Source organism: Pezoporus occidentalis, unplaced genomic scaffold, assembly GCF_034315485.1.
Source record: "Pezoporus occidentalis ecotype Australia unplaced genomic scaffold, CSIRO_AGI_Poc_V1 ctg52, whole genome shotgun sequence".
Classification (NCBI taxonomy): domain Eukaryota; kingdom Metazoa; phylum Chordata; class Aves; order Psittaciformes; family Psittacidae; genus Pezoporus; species Pezoporus occidentalis.
In genome coordinates, this window is record NW_026915858.1 from 3,806,671 (window position 1) to 3,821,305 (window position 14,635).

Consider the following 14,635-nt stretch of genomic DNA (forward strand, 5'->3'; position numbering starts at 1 on the left):
CCAAAACTGTCTAACTGAATGAAAGGAATTACCTTGGTTGTACAGATGCACCTCCATCTGGTCCTACAGCTACAGGGGGACCATAATACAGCTCCAGCTTGACTTGCCTTTTCTCCCCAAAGAGGAGCCATTTGAAGAATTTGGAGCTCCATCCAGATCTGACTTGCACAGCTGGCGACTCTCTGTGTAGCAAGTAAAATCCTAATACAGAAAGCTTGAAGGCAGTACAGAAATGTGGCTGCGCATAAGTGTTGGGTGTTTTCCTGGTAGTGCTCATAATGCTGCTCAGTCTGGAGTAGCTGGGGAACAAGGATCAACCCCACAATGACAATCTGTCACTTGCATGTCTTCATGTTGACTTGAAGTCTGGCCCTTTCATTCTGCTTGCTTTCTCATTTCCCAAGGCACGTATGCTGCTCTTCTAGCCTTATGGTTATGAAATTTGGGGTCACACATTCTCTAATCTGGGGTTTTCACAGCTGCTGCTCCTTGAAACAGGTACAAGAGATGCTGAGTTGGGTGGGATGACCTGTTGCTCTCAGTTTTTTTTCTTCGTAACATCTCTATCAAGAAAGACTGTAAGAAACATGATTCAAATACTTCTAGATCAACTTAGTCTTGTCACACTCAAATGTTATGACTCCTTATGGATGTGGGGTTTGTGAGCTGTTTTATCATGTTTTTTATTATTTTTCTGATGAAAAAAGTTATGTAATTCAGGCTTTTCCTTCTTCCTTCTCTTTCTTGCACTCAAATTTACCATGTTTGCAGATATACTGTGCCCATGTTAGCAACTGGTGTGATGCAGTAGGAGCAGATCCATAGATGTAGATGTTCAGTGCTAAGGACTTGATATGTCAGGGGGTTTACACCAGACTGCCTCTGTTCTGGTTCCCAGGGATGCTCATTAGGGGTTGGAGCACAGGCAGGAGGTACTCCCCTGGAGTCCATCTCCTGGTTTCCTTTCACTCAAAGGGAATCCAGTTAAAAAAACCCGCTCCCTGGCATAAATCCAAACAGGCAAGTGGAGAAACAAAAACAGGCACATAGAAAGACCTGTCAAAAGACCAAGGTCAGGAAACTGAGCCCAAAGACATTGCTTTACCCTGAGGTCCCACATGTGCAAACGGGTCAGTTATTTGGCTAGTGAAACAGCTGTTTAGCTTGGCTGAGCAGCTCTGTTATTCTGCTGATCTATTCTTCCCTCTTCATACAGTTCCCTAACCTTCCCCTTTTCCAAACCCTCACACAGCACATACATATATATAAATATATATATACATAAAATACATGTGTGTGCGTAGGCAGTTGTGTCTGCTGCCGGGATTTCCTCCCAAACAATGCCTGTTGTGCTGGCCACAGCAGTTCTCTCGGTTCCCATGCTCAGAGCAGTTTCCTGCTGGCTCAGCAGCAAGACTTTCAGGGCTTTTTATACTTATTCTTCTTTGGGAGCCAAGCGGAGGAGCACAGTTTGCCTGTGAATAGAGAGCAGGCTGGGCAGGCAGCAGGAAGCTTGCATACTAAACTGTGCGAACTTTGAGAAGGGGAGGAAGGGGTGAGGGGCTGCTGGCTGGTGTTTGCTGCAGCCCTCTGCCTTATACATTTGTTATCTCAGCATAGGGATGCTCCCTGCCAAAGTATCTGTAAAATGGCAGTGGAAAGAAGCAAGAGAGCTGAAAACGGAATTATGGAAGAAACATGGGGAGAGCTTGGAGAGCAGAGAAAAGTGAGGAGGCTTGGGGGTTAATTATTCACGTGAAAACTTGTGGATGGGTTCCCTACATAGTGCTGCACTGCTGGGCTCACAGACCCGCTTGCTCACCCCCCAAGTCACTGCCCTGGCAGCGGCTGCACTCTCGTTTCTGGGTAGTGGCAGCTTTTCTGTATTGCCCAGGCAAAATTAAAACCACAGCAATGAAAATACACTCCTCTCTTGCCCCCTGCACTCTATGCCTTTCTTTTGCTGTCAGCAAAAAAAGGATAAATAAATGGGTTCCCATTTACAAGGACATCATGGTGTTCTTATGAAAAAGGGGTGTAATGAACAGCACTGTGCACTGCTGGTGCCTGCTTGTTGGTTACAGGCAAAGACACTCCTGCAGCGGGGAGAGAGGTAATTCGGCAGGTGCTGTGGCTTCAGCTCCGCTTCAAGTGTGCTTGGAGCATCCTTGGAATAAAGCAGGACGTGAGAGAAAGAAGGGAGGACAGGCTGAGCCCTTCTGCCTGCAGACCAGCTACCTGCCTCCTGCTTGTGTCCTCACAGAGGCTTGCCTGTGCTTTGGAAATGAGGTGGCAGAGGATTGCACATGCTGCACAGGTGGTTCCTGAGCAAGAGTATCCCAATGTGGGCATAGTGCCTTGGCAGGTGTTGGCATGATGTCCTGGTGCAGGGAGAGCTGACACACTGGCCTGGCAGGTATTGCAGGGCAGGGCAGGGAACACCGTGCATGTATGTAGGATCTATTTTTAGGGTGATAGCAATATGGGGAGAGCCAGCGGGTGGTGGAAATGCTCAGCAGAGTGACAGACCAGAGGTGGGGTGAGGCTCAGCTAAGTAAGTCATGTTGTAGCATCATTGCAGTGATGCCACCCTCCTGGCCTCATCTGAAACAAAAACACCCCCCGGCTTTCCCTGTGTTTGGCAACACCCTTCTCTGAGGGCGCCTATTACTCCAGGCTCTAAATATCTACAAACACAAAGTAAATTGGAGAAGCTGTGCCCTTGCCCCCCTGCCCAGCTCAGTGGCACTCTGTGTATAGCCCCCAGTGGAGTGCCAAGTAAGGCGATATGTCTGCTTGGCACCTGCATCCCCTTGGTGTCCTCCCAGGATGAGTAACCTTGTCTGGAAGTCCTTGAGTGCTGGGGAGATGGAGAGATACAGCCCTGGGTCCCAGAGTGGGCCTGTGAGGAACCAATGGAGGTCCTGGGGAGAGTCACCCACTGAGCTCATCTAGATCTCAAACAGCCTCTGCCTGCACAGCTTGTGGCAGAGCACAGGCACCTCCAGAGGTAACCAGTGCTTTCACCGTGGTCTTCTGTGAATGTACAAGAGCAATCCCAAATTTGGGGAATTTACCATCAAATTTGTGTACTTTCTGTTCATCTCTGCTTCTGGCTCAGCAGCAGCTCAGTTTAAATTACAGGTAATTGATGACTTTGGTGCTCTGTTTTTAAGGCTAGCCAACATTTTGTGTAAGACCAAATGTTTGGTTGCCTGTAACCCCCTGAAGACTTTAACCATTTACCACTCAGGTGCTTTTTTCTGTCCTGGGTATCTGTCCCAGGGTGAATGCGTCTGGGAAGCTTCAGCAAAAAACGTTTTTGTTCGCTTACAAGAAAGAGACAAGGGAAACAGTTTTTTTCTTTATATTCCAACATGTTCTTGAAGTGATCTGTTGAGAACCTCTGCCACATTCTGCCTTTGGAGGAGAGGCTTGAAATCTGGCAGATACCAGGAATGTGCCTTTGGTTGTTCTTCATGGGGGAAAAAAATGTTGAACTAAGAAACCTCAGGTAAAAAAAGCTTCAGATCTCAGACACTCCACAGAAACTTCTTAAGAGTTAGAAGCTGAATTTTCTGAAGGTACTTGCTCAGTGGGAGCTTGCTCAAGTCCTGTGGGTAAATCACAGATGAGAGTACGGCAGGCACACTGTAGCCTCCTGCTGCAGGTGCAGAGCAGGAGCTCTTTGAAGTTGTTTTTCTGTGCTGACAGGGTCACTGTGGTGCTGGGAACCAGACCCAGAGATGCTCTTGGATATTCTCCTTAGCTGATCTTAGGTGAACACACGGGAAGGCTGGTGTTGACTAGGGCTAGGACCTGGCTGGGAGAGAAAGGGAGCCCTCCACCCGCTGCAGCCTCTTGCAGTGCGAAGGCTGAGGACCTCTTGCTGGAGGGAGGGACTGATACAAGATGTGGAGCTGGACCTGGGAGGAGGATCAAAGCAGAAGACAGGCTGGAAGGACCAGGAGGAGTAGGAGGAGTCAGGTTTGGGAGTATCTTTCCCCATCAGATCACACATCCTGCAGAACCTGGGATATAGCAGACCCAGGGATTTTTGCTGCACAGTAGCTATCTGTTGTCAGCAAATATCTGGGGAAGCCATTGGCACAGGCTGTTGACTCATTCCTGCCTGCTCCCGCAGCAGAGGTTGATGGGCTATCAGTATTCCCAGTTATTCTGCTTTTCAAGCACAATGGAATTAACATCTGAGAGTAAGAGCCAGTCCTGCCAGCAAGCCATGTGGTGGCCAGTGTGATGCCACAGGATTCCTGCATTCTTGTTTCAGTTTGCTGTTTGCAAATCAAGGAAATGACCCAAATCCAATGTAGATTGGAAGCATGGGAAGTTTGCAGGGTCAAGCATTCGGTGGTTAGAAATGCCTGATTTAACACTGCCCTCACCACCTGAGCGCAGCTCTCATCTGCACAAGCATCGTCATAGTGTTGCCTTTAGCTGCAGGATCAAATGCATATGTGTGTATTATTTCTCCCACAACAACTCTACCTCTTTTAATGCTCAGAGTGGGTGGTTCTCAGTAGGTGAGTGGAGGCTGTGTGGGGAAGGGTCCTTATCCTGCCTCGCTGCAGCTATGCAGAGCGAGAGGATCCCCACTCTGCCTCCATGCCACAGCAGACTCCATCCCTCAGCAATGGTGACAGCAGGCACTGTCTGCGTCCTTGGCCTGCAGCAAGACCAAAACAGATGGAGTCCTCGGATAAATTATGTGCTGAACTCAAACAGGCCATATGCAGAGTGAAGTTTTGTGTAACTTGTAACTTGGCCACAGGTGGGAAAACTTAGGACCCTTGCAGAGGCACATTCCACTTCCTTGGCTGGGTATATTGCCAGCCTCTGAAGACAGAGGCACTTGATCTCTATTTGAACAGAGCAAGCTGCCATATATCTTGCTAATCTTATTCTAGGAGACAGTTGGATTATTTTAGCTGAAAATTACCAAAAGAGTCTGCCTGAGGCAGGCATCCAGCATGGAGTGTTTGAGCTCGAGCAGCTGAGCTTTGGCAAAGCTGTGTGTAACGGAAGGCAGTCATTAATGGGAAGCGTTAAGAAACTTTAATTCCAGACAGCACTTACAGGAGGAAATGAGAAACTTTGGCTCTGTAGATGGCTCCACCAGAAGAGACGTACATGTACGAGTGAAATGCTGCTGCTACACAGTCAGTTAGCTGATTGCTACAGCGCAGTACTAACCTGCGCTTGTAATAGGGCATTTGCAGACGGCAGGGGTGGACTTGCTGTTTTGCAGACTTACCAGTTACTTTGTGGTTTGCTGTTGAATCAAATGCTGAGGAGAAACAGTATGTTAGTGATGGTAAAGGGTGGAGAGAAACATGTTGGATTTCTCTTTCCTTGTGGGAGGAGGAGGCGCAGAGGGATGAGATGCTGGTCCTGACCCTGCTGTCACGTGTGTGGCAGGCTGGCTTGCAGGAAGGTGTTATTGTGGCTGTGAGTGGTCGTGGGGACCCCTCCCCGCTTGCCTGACAACCTCTGCACCGACAGAAGTTTCGGTAGGGGTTGAGGCTGGTGGCAGGGGGCTAGCAGCTCTTGCTGCTGGTTTGCACTTTCCTTTTCTGCAGGAAGAGGTATTTTCCTTTCTTGTTACGCTTCACCTAGAGCTGTGTAAACAAGTACTCCCTCCTTGATGTTGACACCTTCAAATGATTTTATCTCCCTCTCGGGGATTTATTTGCCCGAACTTACAATTTAGTTATTTAATCTTCCCCTTAGTTATTTGATTGTTGTTCATTACTGAATTCTTTCCAATATGCCAACATCTCTTTGGCACATGAGTGCCTGCAGTTGCTTTCTCTGCTTAGAGGATGGCTCAGTCCCAGCAGCATGCTGCAGAGAGAAGCCATCTTCCTTCTGCTCTATCATACAATGCTCTTTACCTCTCTGCAGGTCAAAATCAGGACCTCTTATTTTATAAACCTGCATCTAGTTTGCTACTCACGCCTATCTGTATGTTAGGCTCTTTTCAGCAGCTGCTGCAGATTGTTTTTCCAGATACATTTCCTTGCAGTGCCAGTGTCCCAGGCAGGAGCTGCTAGATGCTGTTTTCTTTTCCACTCCCCCATCTTGGAAATGTTTTTTTGTGAGCTTGAAGTCATAACGAGAAACCCAAGCTCATGCACGCTTCCTCATCACTAAATCCAAAATGATCCTTTCAAACCAGAAATGCTTTGCAGGTTTGTAATTCTGAGGCCTGGGAAACAATTCCTTCCCATTCACAGCCACACTATGCACTCCCTGAGGCCTGGGCAGGCTGACAGGGCAGTTTGGTTAGACAGAAAGAAAGGGCATTAAAATGGTGAGCAGGGCTCTTCTGGTGAAGGGTGGGCCAGAGCTGTCTCAGTCCAGCCTGTGGTTACTAGTGTGTCCCTAATGCATTCTGCTGAAACTCAGGCGGATGTTTGAAGAGCTGATTGTTTGGACAGTGAAAAGCTTTGGAATGATGTATGCCCTTTGTATGTGCAGGTGACACTTCATTTTTATGTTCAAAGTGCATTAGGAGCCAATTTCAAGCCAGTCTGCAAATGACACCTAAGCCCAGCCTGTGAAGCATGCGCTGCCTGAAGAGCATTTACTAGGATGTCCATGTAGATTTCATTTTTCTTAAGAAACCTTTTTGACTATTTCTTCCCTGCAGGCATTAGGCATGGAAACAGGATAGGTTTTGTACCTAACCTCACAAGCAGGGGGAGAGGCAGGCGGCTTTGTCTGGGTAGCTCCCCAGTGCCACTGCCTTAAACTGGCGGTGAACTGGAAGCTTCTCCAAGGCTATGGGAGCCAAACGTCCCACCCTGTTTGCCTGTGGCAGCTGCGTTAATTTTTTTTCCTTTTGAGGTCTGAACCCTTCAAAGCTTTGTTTTGTATGGGTAAACAAAACCTAGCTACAGCCTATGGAGAGACCTGGAAACCATTTAGTACAGAAAGATCACAGGGCTCTGGGAATGAATGCAGACTTCTTTTTAACTGGAAATAATGTATACATTTAAAGAGCAGAACATGCAAATACATTCATAAAGGCCATTATCAGGAGCTGCTGGCAGTTTCTCTGAGCAGAAAAGTCCTTGTCTTGGAGATTTCTGCTACCCCTCAGGCTTCTGTCCACTTCTGTGTTATTACTTGCAGTGTTTAAGCGCCATTAAGTTTAAGTGCATAAATTTTCTTTGGCTATTCAACCTCAACCACTTTTGGGAAGGAATTGGCCAGAATCCCTGAATCTAAAATAATCAAATGTCTGTCTTTCGCTTAAAAAGGCTGCCATTTATCTGACAAGCAGTGCAAAATGGAACAGGTAGCTCAGCACAAGCATCCTCCAAGAAACCTGTTCTTGCAAAACCAGGCAAGTGGCTTGCGCATAAGCAGATAAGGTACCTTTACCAATGCCCGGGTTGTGCATGGCATGTCAGTATATTTGGTTTCGTAGCAAGTGTTACTTTTATTGTCAGCCTCTTGGTTTCTACCATTCTCTTTAGAAATATTCCAACCACAACCTGTAACCTCTACAGGCTCATTCAAGGAGCATGGCCTTTCAGACACTCCTTTCGTGAGTGTTTATTGTGCTCCAGGGGAGGATGTCTTTGTTTCAAGATTGTTCAGGGTATGAGAAATAAAAATCAAAATGGAAATAGCACAAAGAACCAAACAGGGTGGTTTTAATGAATTTCTTTCCATACCTGCCAATCCACCCTCCCCTGCAGGAAAAACAACTCTCCAACGAATAAAGCATATGGCACAGAAAATGGAGTGCTGATGCCAAGTTTTCTTTGCCTTAGCAGAACTTGCTGCAAAATGCTGAATATGCAGATCTTCTCCTGAAAATACTCTTTGAGAGAAAGAGGAAGGCATATTCCCACTGCCTTTTTAGCTGGCTGTGCGCTCTCACTGTTTAAATCCTCAATGGTAGGACATTATTGTGGTGCAGTGCTGGGCAGGCACACAGTACTATGTTCAACCTAGCTGCTGTGGAAGCAGTGCATGTGGTGGCAGCAAAGATAACTCATCAATAGGGTGGGCTAAATATCTGAGAAGGATCTGAAGCTCTTCAATGAGCAGAGAGACATCAACCCCCACAAGTTATTTATCCTAAAATAGGTGTGGAGTGCAGTGAAAGGGTGCTTCTCTCTCCCCAAGCTCAGGGAAAACCCTCAGTTCAGCTCAGCCTGTGGCCAGCCATGGCATGACTGCTCCCAGCTCAGCCCCATCAAGTGAGGCTCTATGAGGACACATTGCTGGTGGGTCCTGATGTGTAGCACAGGTGAATAGGACCTCACCACTAACCTGCTCAGCTATTTCCTGAAGGATATAGGATGCTGGAGGAACTTTAAGTGCCTCTCAGCCATGCCTCTCCATGGTTGGTCAAGAGCTGAAGAGGAGGTTTGAGTGTCTGAATTAAGAAGTTAGGCATCTAAGGCTTTTACTGGACTGTGTCTCTGTGGAGACTGAAGCTGAGCAGACTTATATAAAGGAAAAAATCCCCTGCTGAGTTACTTTCATCTTCCAGACAGCTATGGAAATGCTTGTGTTGTGTACTCTTACAGGTGTGTTTCTTCTAGAAGTACTCTCAAGCCTGAGAGATAAGGCCATCATTTTATCTGGACACTTGCCATGGGGATATACCATGGTTTGGGTAAGGGGTGCTGCTCTCCCAGGCAGTGCTTTGGCTTGTAGATGTTTCATAAGGTGGGAGGTGAAGTCCCCACCTTCAGACCCACATGCCAGGAAAGCCTTCCACTATGTGCAAGCAGTGTCTCTCTTCCCAAGAAGTAGAAGATACCCAATAGGGTGAAGAAATTAATGGGCTGGGGAGCTCCTTTGTTTAAACGAATGCTAGGAAAGGAAGAGGGAGGCTTGATTTTTCACATAGTTAGTGTTCCCAATCCTCTCTCTTTTTAGTCCTCTCATGGCAACCTGTGTACTTTGCAGTTCAAAGTCACATGAATCTCTGCTCAGCAGAAATGTGAATGTTTTGATAAAACTGTTCTTAACAAGTTTGAACCATTTAATCAGCTTTATTAACTGCAGAGCTTTATGGTCGTTAATTGGGAAGGACTTACCATAAACATCCACTTTCTGTAATTTCATGAAGAATGTGGAAGTACACAAGACTTTGTTGCCTTGGCAGCAGCATGGGAGGTACCTGTCCCTGTCACCCAGCAGTAACCCTGCAGCTTCAGCCCTGGAGACTTTTGGGTGCTGAGCCTGCCCATGAGACCAGGAAGGCACTGGACAGGATGGACATGCAGCTGGAAGCGTCTTAGTGGACCCTATTTCTTTTCTCTTGAGTTTGCATCTTCTGGATGATTAACTTCCCCTTCCAGTAAAAATGCAGCATGCCTCTTCTGACAAGTCCCACAAGAAAGGAAGCACGGCCATCCACAACAGCACTCTCCTTATTTTGGTTCATAACCTGCCGCAGCCTGCACTGTATTTCAGAGGCTGGCTGAACAAAATCCCCAGGTTTGCCAGAAAGAGAAAATAAGGTTGATCAAAAATCTCAGCTTGGGTACACGTCACAACTGGTCTTTCCTCCATTTAACGTGGCAGACCAACAGGCTGTAAAATACATCCAGCTGGAAAGAAGATCACTGTGTTTTACCGTGCCCAGCCTAATTTTTCAGAGCTGAATGTCCAGTCATATACCTGTGTGAAACCTGAGGCCCTGCAGGCTTAATGCACAAAGTTTTTATTTTAATAGGCAGTTTGTTGCCCACATTACATGTTTCTATGCCTTCTGGTCAATAGCCCAGACTAGAGAAACCACGGAGAGACTGAAAATGAATGAGCTCTCCCTTAAATTGAGTCTGCCCTGGAGCAACCAGGGCATGGACATAGTGTCTGCACCAGTGGGTTTGCTTTTGGGAGCTCCGGTCTCCTGTCACCTTGCTGTGCTGCAGAGCTGCTGCTCAGCAGATCTGCGGGGTCTTGTCATCAAAGTGCATGGGCTGAGCAACGTGGTTTCACAGCTCTCTTCAAACAGCTTTGCACTTTTACTCCCACCTGACTCTGAAGTGGAACAGCCCCTGAGAAAACGGTGTTTCATAAGAAAGGAATGTTTTTTATCCTTTGCTAGCACTTCCATGGTCCTTCTGCATGGATGGCTCTCAGACTAGAATGGTGCAGGAGGAGGCATTTCTACCAGCAAACAACCTGGTTCCTCTTTCACCTGACATTTCTACACAATACAAAAAGCTCTCAGCTGTTCACCAGAAGTTAACATTTGACATGTTTGTTTCTGTTTTCTTATTTTTCTTTTTTTTTCAGTCTAAACACTCACATGTCCTTATCCTGTAGGAGCAGTTGTTTTAATGGATGTGCTGCCAACAAAGACACTTGGGTTTAAGTGGCTGATTCTTGGCGACTGTAATGGCTTTTAATGAAAGGTTTTGTCTTTGCAAGGCCAAGGTGTTCTTTATGCAGCTTTGGCTTTTGAAAGAAACACCTCAAATGCTCTTGGATTGGATATGAAACGTTGTGTAAATTCTGTTACACCAGGATGAAAAACCTGTGCTTTCCTTATTGATAGACTGCTTATCAAAACAGGGAGAGGTAAAGCCTAAATGGTTTTATATACTGTGAAGTCATCCCTGGGGGGATATTCCATATTTAAAAACAGAAGAAATGTATAAAAATAATTAAATATGAAACTAAAGCAATAATTTATGTGTTGTTGGGTTTTTTTGGTCTGGTTTGGTTTGGTTGGGGTGTGGGGTTTTTTAAACTAGATTTAGTTTTTGTTTTCAACTTCTCTGAAGTGACTTGCAGTTTGGGGCTGTGCATCCTGACCCTCGGAGGGCTCTGGCAGGAGGAAGCAGGGGCATGGGAGACCCAAATGACTCTTCCCAAAGGCAGAGATTGAGAGCTGGCCTTCAAACTGATTTCTGTGCATGCTGCAGCTGCTGTGGCTGTGTTTGTGTCTGTGGCTGAGGAGGCCACAGATTGTTAGTGCAGTCAGAGGAGATGGTGAAAAGCTCCATCCGTGTTCAGGGTGCAGCATGGTTCAGGCTGCTTGGATAAAGAAGGTCTTATCGCCAATTACTGGATCCAAGGAGAAAGCAGCTGCGTGTTGCTGGTGACCTCCTGGGAGAAGCAGCAGGTGACTTGACAACTTTTAAATTGCTCTTTCGCTGTGCTGTGTGAACGGCACACGGGGGCTGCGGCTGCACCCGAGGCTGTTGCATCACCAGCCATGCTCTCAGCAGAGCTTTGCAGGAAAAATGAAAGTAAGCGGTGTTATTTGCATCCTGAACAGTGAGCAAGTTCTCGGTATCTAAATGAGAGCCCTTGAAGTAAGCTCCAGATGTTGCAGGAAGTGGTGGAGGTGACTCAGTAAATGTCACACTTCCCTCCAAGTCAGTTCTGAAGTGGTGTCCAAAAATAACATTTCATGGGCATCTGGCTGTTTGAGATGCCCTGCTTTTTCATGAAACTCAAAGCTACTGGACACCTTCCTGATTTTACACCACCTTTCTTGTCGCAAGTGTTTGCCTTTACCTTCCTGTCTTTGTTCTTCCCTGAAAAGGCAAAGATATGACAAGTCCTGTAGATCTCTAAACCCAAGCGTTAACCCCTTTCATCCTCATTCCATTTCTTTGATACTTTTCCTTTAATATTTATGCCCCTCGACTGACTGATATTTTCTGCACTGCTTCAGTCCAACATATTTTCCTTTGCAGCTGCCCTATTCAGTCCCTGGTGGGGGCACTAAACAGCTGCTGGTTCAAGCAGGTAAGTGGTGCAATAGAAGAGAAAAACCTTTCTTGTCTAACAGTGCAGGTTTCACATGCCGGTGGGTGTTACATGCAGGCAGTGGGAGAGGGCAACTGAACCCCACAGCCTCCCAGATGGGGTTGAGGGAGCCAGCTAACCCCAGCCCACCTCCTCAGCAGTAAGCAAAGCAGCTGCTTGCTGTTATGCCAGGCTCTGGTTTTTATGGCTCTCCATGTGCCCGTAGGCGTGCTGGCGGGGAGATGTTTCATGCTGTGGCTCCTGTGGCTTGGTGATGTAGGAACTTCAGCAGCAATGCCAGTGCGGGATCTTATTAATCCATGGCTCAAGAGCTGACCTGTTTCTTCCCTGTGGGAAAAGGGAAGCAGCTTACCCCACAGCAGAGGGAGTAAGCAGGGGTAGGAAAGTCCTGCTCCTCACTAGTTACACTGGAAACTAAGAAGTCCCAAGAAGAAAGGGAAAGGGAAGCTGGAGTACAAAGAAGTCCTAAAGGTTGTATTAGGGTAGAAGAAAAAAGTGTGGCCACAGCATTCCAAATCCTCTCTCCCTGAATGCAGAGCTAGGAAACTGGGTGACACATGGACAGACCTGCAGCCAGAGAAGCATCAGCTGTTTGTGCATGGACACTGCAGGCTGTGGGTGCCAGGCAGGCAAAGGTATCTTTGCTATTCTTCACAGACGAGGCTAATAAACTTCTGTAACTGCTGTCTAGTTTAGATTTTGCAAACTACCACTTCTGGTTTTATCTGAGCCTCATCTGAGAGTGACTTCAAGGCAGTTGTCTAACCACAGGGTATCGGCTCCTGCAACTACAGCAGTGCTTCACACCGGCTTTGGTACCTCCTTGAAGTTAACCCCAATGCACTAGTGCAAGGGGGGGGTCTCAACCCCAATCCACTCCAGTCCCAAAGAAGCTGTCTTGCAGTGGTGGGTTAGGTGCTCGGTCCTGGAGACAGCCTTGGCCATGCTGTTAGCTGCCCTGGCTGGTGGAGATGGACAACATGCCTGGAGGCTTGCTGGGGCTGCTGTGCTGGGGGCAGAGCTCTGCAGAGGTGCAGCGGGGTGGGCACAGCCCTCCCGGGTGGCAGGCAGCAAACTGCATCTCATGCCAGCAGTGAAATCACCCCGGTGCCCCTTGCCTTGGCATGAACCGTCGCCTCTCGCTTTCACAATGACAAGGTTTCACATCCTTCTCACAGCAGCTCCTTTCTGGAGCAGCCCAGGCTGCAGGCCAGCCCACCCACCGGCTCCTGGAGAAGGCTGGGGCTGAGCTGGGTGCCCCCACCACACCACCTCCAGCCCCATGGCCAGGCCTTTACACTGCTGTGAGGTGAGTGCTTGGGGCTGAGGAGAACCTCCCTCTGTCACTGCAGCCTGCAGGAACACTGTGGGCTGGGAATGGAGATGGGGACGGGAGGGTAAGGAAAACCCTGTTCTGTTCTATGGGATTTCAGTGTGCACAGGCAGGGACCATCGCTTTGTGTCCATTGTCCTCTGCAGCACTGGCAAGCACGTTGTCCTAAACAGATGCTCCCTCTCCTTCCCCTTCTCAGCCAGTGCCCTCAGCCGGTTGTCCCTCCTGTCAGGGTGTCTGAATCCCCCTGGGCTGCTCGTATGAGGCAGTATCATGGCTCTTCCACTTCCATGTCCAGGGTAGATGGATGACCTGGAAGTGTATTTGTTACCAGCTCAGTTGAGGCTCTGGATGCCCTCTGAAGCAAACCTCCTGGTTGTCCCACACACCCTTCTTCCGTTCACTTGTGGGGTGGCTTCAGAGTGTGTCGGCTGGGTTCCTTGTGGAGGAGACTAAACTTGCAGAGGAGATGCTCTGCAGTAACACCCCATCCATTTCCCAGATCAGTCCATAGGGCCAGACTGCAGCCAGCCTGATGTAACACCCCCCTCTCCCCCGAAATGTGGTCCAAGATGGGATGCAGAGGTGTGGGAAGGCAAAAGGCACAGACGTCAAGGGATAGGTTTTGTTTCTGAACACTTGTACATCACAGGCCATGGAGTTTTTGTCTGTGGGTCATTTTAATCCCATAAGTACAGAAAATGAGGGCTGTTTTGCTTTTCACTTATACTAAGGGGATTGTGTGTATGTGTGTGTCCATTATACATTGCATTTCCTGGCACACAGAGCAAGTTTCAAGGGCTTCTGTTGTTCTGCTTCAAAAATCCCTACCTTTTTGTTGACTTAGATGAAGGAATCCTTTGGAGAATGATGTCACCTGTCCTCAGATACTCACAGGTTTTTGATCATGAGTTTTGGATGGCTCCAGGGTTAGGCTCACTGATTTACAAAGCACATACACCTGCCCTTCAAAATGTGTAAAATATGGAAGCAATTTGTGTAAGGCTGGGAGAGGTGCTCACATGCTTGAAGTTTTGGGGCTTTTTGGCTGTGTCTTTACAATTTCTGAGTCCCTGGGGCTTTTTCATGTTTCTTTTACTGTTTCTTTCAAGCAGACCCAACGGCTTATGAGAAGCACAAGGCTTTGGCCCTCTGAGTGCAGGAGGAGAAGCAGTCAGCCCCAAAAGCAGCTTCTGGTTCAGACCCTTCTCAGTTTTCCCTGGGCAGGAGCCAGCACAGAGCACCCTGCCTGTTCCCACCCAAGACCACAGCCTCACGATCTCTGAACTGCTGTACCCTATCCGAGCAGCAATGGCAGCTGTTGTCATGGGAAGACGACAGCCGAGTCTGCAGCTCTGGCACCCCCTGAGCAGCCGGGGCCGGCTGTGCCTCTCTGACCTTTACTGTGGGCCCAGCCCTATGAACCAGTTGGCCCAGCTCCCTCATGCTGATGCTGCGAGGGGAGCAGAGCTGAGCCACCCAGGCAGGTTGCTCTGAAAAGGTCAAAGTGGTACAGCCCGGTGCTGG

At 48.0% G+C, this 14,635-nt stretch overlaps 1 long non-coding RNA gene across 1 annotated transcript; it reads left to right on the forward strand.

Annotated features, from left to right (window-relative positions):
* The first annotated feature begins 867 nt into the window (after positions 1-867).
* LOC134173441 (uncharacterized) lies at positions 868-13,165 on the forward strand. The gene is made up of 2 exons (XR_009968250.1): positions 868-10,502; positions 10,923-13,165. It is a non-coding gene; the product is annotated as an uncharacterized LOC134173441 (long non-coding RNA).
* Positions 13,166-14,635: the final 1,470 nt, after the last annotated feature.